We start from the raw sequence: 4,139 nt of genomic DNA on the forward strand, positions 1-4,139 counted from the left end.
TTGAAATTTCACTACTTTTAGCAATACAAAGACCCGCTTCTGCATCTTAAGCATTCTAAATGTTTTTATGGTTTATATTTAGGAACTCAAAGCATTTGGTTAAGGTTAGATAAAGACGATGGGTTTTGATTAAATATTGAAAAAGTCAATGCAGCTTAACCAATGTGTTTAAGTATCTCAGGATGCCTTAGAAATCTGGGTTCTGGTGTCAAAATCCTAAGCATTATACGGTGTCCATCCACCCAGACCACCTCCAAACAACATCTGTGTCTTACAGGAATGTAGTATATAAACAGAATTTCTAGGAGACAAGGTTATGAATTTGATACAAGCTCCCTCAGGCAGCCAGTGGGTGGTTTGGCACATGACACTGGGATCCTGAAAACAAACTGGTTGCAGTGTTTTGGATGAGTTGCATGGGCTGAAGGGATGTTGAACAAATTCCTTATAGAGAGTGACTTGCAGTGGCCACAAAGTGGAATAGTTTTATTTTACATTCTTCTTTGATACTTGATATTATTATAGAAAGAGCTCTGTTTTTTTCAAAACCAGAGTTTTTACGTAAGCTGCAGCACATCCATGGTTAAGGCATTTGCAAACTCAAATCTTCCACACTACTCTCAAGCTCTCACATTCTCTCCCCCTCCCTCCCTCTGTCTCTCCTTCTGTCTGTCCCTGTGTGACAGAGTCAGTAACACCACAGCAGGAGGTGAAAGGAGGAGAGCTGGAGGCAGGAAGAGAGAGGAGGAGAGAGGGAGAGGGTGCAAAAGTGCAGCACAGAATCAAAATTGACAGTAGAAGAGACTAATGTGTGTGACACCGCAAAAGGAGACGAAGGGAAAATTTTTGTCTGTGTGCGTCTGTATTTGTGACAGGGTGTGAGTCTATTCCAATTACTGAATGCATGCATGTGAGTGAATGTGTGTGTGTGTGTGTGTGTGTGTGTGTGTGTGTGTGTGTGTGTGTGTGCACTGAGCGGGGTGCCAGGCAGCAGCAGCTGGGAAGGCCTTCCTCTGTTCTCCTGTCATCAATAAATGATCAGAGTGGGCCATCTGGAGAGAGGGAACCACCAACCACCAGGACCTGGCATTGAACAAGAGAGGGAGAAAGAAAGCGAGCGAACGTGAGGATAGATGGAGAGAAGTAGAAGAAATGGGGAGAGGGGACAGAAGGGGGTGGGGGGGGGGGGAATTAAAACAAGGTAACGAAAGAGAAATGATTTTAGTTAAGGATGACTTTTCTCTGAAATTTACCCACAGTTCTAGATGTTCTGATACATCAGTGAGACTAGGAGTTTGTCTTAAACTGGTTTGGTCCCTCCAAACTACTTAACAAGCAATATACAAAAAGCAGAGTTACACAAACATGTCTATATTTATACTTAAAGTTTCTTCAAAGTGTAGGTGTTTATGTGAATATGAGGTCCATCCTTTAAAGAAAAAATGGGACATACAGTAAAAACCCTACAAGGTGACAGACAGGAATGAGAGCAAGGCAGGAAATGCAGGGAAAAAGACAATCAAAAGAGGATGCCGTGAGCTGTCAGGAAACACTTAGGGCAACCTCCTGATGTTGAACCTAAAGGCACACGCATGTACACACTCGTACACACACACAAACGCACACACACAAAGGACGATAGATTTATATAGATTTGTCCCATTTCCTGAGCTGAAGTCAGTGTGAATTGACTTATCTTAAATAACAATTTACCAGTGTTTTTAACCCAAAAGAGAACCACTGTGGAGCTTTATTTATTTAATCTTTCACTTAGGCTATTCATTAAATTGTACCTAACACTACATCCACAATTGATTTTCTTTTTTGCTCAAGGCAGAGCCTGCTGCTCTAAGCTAAGTGGATCCATCTGGTATTCTGGCCTCATAGAGACAAAAATGTGTAAAAATTTAATTCTCACCAAAACTAAAGGGGGGAATCAGATTTTTAGGGAGCTGCAGAATATGTATTTGATTTTTAATAGCCACATATGTTTTATCCAGTCATTATATTATTCATTCATTCATACATTTTCCATAGTCATTTATTCCTATTCAGGGTCATAGGGAGGCATTTGGCTATCCCGGCATTCACTGAACAGAAGGTTGGGAAACACATTGCAAATTCACACCTGTAGGCAATTTATAACCTGCATTTCAGTGGATTGTGGAAGGACACTGCAACACCTGAAGGAAATCCATGCAAACAACAACAATGTTGCTGCCATTTCCTGTGTAACCTCTGATGCCCTGCAGATAATCTGAATCACCATCAGCAACTAATTTCAGGAAGCCCTGGGACCAACTTCCTCCGTCTCTTCATAGCCACCAGTCCACCTGAAGCATACAATCTTCCCCATTTAGCCACTGTCTTGATTGTGGTAAATGTTCTCAAATGTAAAATGTTTATCTTCCCTGGTTACTCAGTCCTCCTTTTACTTTTAAAGACAGAACATCCTACAGGGCTGTGAGTGGGCTCTTTCTCTTCGTATTGAAGAGACTAATCGATTACTATCCTGCATGTCTGTGTAGCTCCTACGGGTCGCCAGGAGTGGCCGATAAAGACCGCCTCCACCAAAGCAAACTCTTCTTCTCTACTTCAATCTGATGACAGAAACGAAACTTATTGGCTAAGCTGACTTCACCAAGATGGCAGCCCGCCAGACATCTCTGTTGATGCAAAGGACCGCTGTTTTTGGACAGAAAACAGCTAGAACAGCAAAAATCGATTACCTGCCCGTTATCGTATATTCTGCACTGCAATGAAGATATTCTGTTCTGACATGTGAAGAGGCATTTCTGTTGACAATGAGGCCTCTGGATATTATGTTAATACTTTAAAAATGTAGTTCTTCTGCCATTCCAGAATACTCTCAAGCAAGATCTCATACAATGGCAGCTCCTAAGCTACATACTTGTCATGCTACACACAAATGTGTTCTTGCATTCTGAATGCATTCATGTGTGTGTACATATTACATTACAATATATATATATTAGTAATATGATTATATATTTTTCTCCTCGAGACTTTTCCTTAGAAGATTTAGTCAACTCACACTGTAAGCCCGAACAGTACTACTAGCTTATAAAGACTGAGGTCGCTACAGTTAAAATCTCTTGCTGAGTTAATCCACCTTTAAACTATTAATGTCTATAAACAAATATGTATTTTTGTATTTACATGGCTCAGCATTTCTGAGTGAACACCGCTGGTTCACTCAATATTTTTAAGTGTACTGTCGATCACGTGATATGACGTCATGACGTGCCATCCTAACTGACGTTACCTGAAAAATCTATCCAAGATGGCTACCCTCTCGAGCAATGCGGTGTCTATGCGTGGTATCAAGCATTAAACTTTAAGGTAAGCCAAAACACTTCGAAACTACTTTGCTTGTTGTAACATTGGGAATATCATATTTCACGTGATATTTGACTGTTAGACGATGCTATTTTTAATATAGCCTATAAGTTGCTAGCGCGCAGCCTCACGGTGCCGCGCACGTTTTTTATGCGCCGAAAGCGCCAGCGCCATTACGTTACCGTCAGTCCGCCTGCTAGTGAGTGTTAATATCATGTGTACTGTTAATGTCGCGGCTAGACAATTATGTTAATGTTAGTCAATAACTCTTTTCAGCAAGCGATAGTCCTTCCGTTTTTGAGTGTGTTGCTTCTGTTTGTGTTAAGCGCCCTGCTTTGGTAAGTTGAATGTGATGTTATTTCTAGCTAACCTACATGCACCCAAATGAGCTAGTGGCTAAAGTTAGCTGTAACTCTTCGGATTGAATCACAGGTAAAACACACTCACTTCTCTTTTATGCCACTATTCACACATATTTCAATGCCAAATTTTGAATATGTCTCATATTCAAATGGAACAGCAAATGCCACTATTCTCTGTGGGTAAGAACTATCACTTTGCATGTGACCATGTTGCTCAACAGTGTATTAATTATTTTTGTTTTTGTTTTTGTAGCTTTGTGCTGAGTTCCAACGCATCACAAATGTCAACCTACGGAACAAGTTCTATGCTGTGCTTGACCAACATACACCTGGACTGATGGCCTTGTATAGGCAGAAGGCGGCACGAACCGGAAAGATATCAGAGGCGCTGCGTGACATCTTTAAGATTTATGATCT

At 41.0% G+C, this 4,139-nt stretch overlaps 1 long non-coding RNA gene across 1 annotated transcript in view; it reads right to left on the reverse strand.

Annotated features, from left to right (window-relative positions):
* Positions 1-459: 459 nt before the first annotated feature.
* The window catches only part of LOC123968546, a 10,930-nt gene continuing 7,250 nt past the window's right edge, over positions 460-4,139 (reverse strand). The window contains exon 3 of the long non-coding RNA XR_006824480.1: positions 460-1,083. This is a non-coding gene — a long non-coding RNA (uncharacterized LOC123968546). The remainder of the gene's footprint in view (positions 1,084-4,139) is intronic.

The sequence above is a fragment of the Micropterus dolomieu genome, linkage group LG03 (genome assembly GCF_021292245.1).
Source record: "Micropterus dolomieu isolate WLL.071019.BEF.003 ecotype Adirondacks linkage group LG03, ASM2129224v1, whole genome shotgun sequence".
NCBI lineage: Eukaryota > Metazoa > Chordata > Actinopteri > Centrarchiformes > Centrarchidae > Micropterus > Micropterus dolomieu.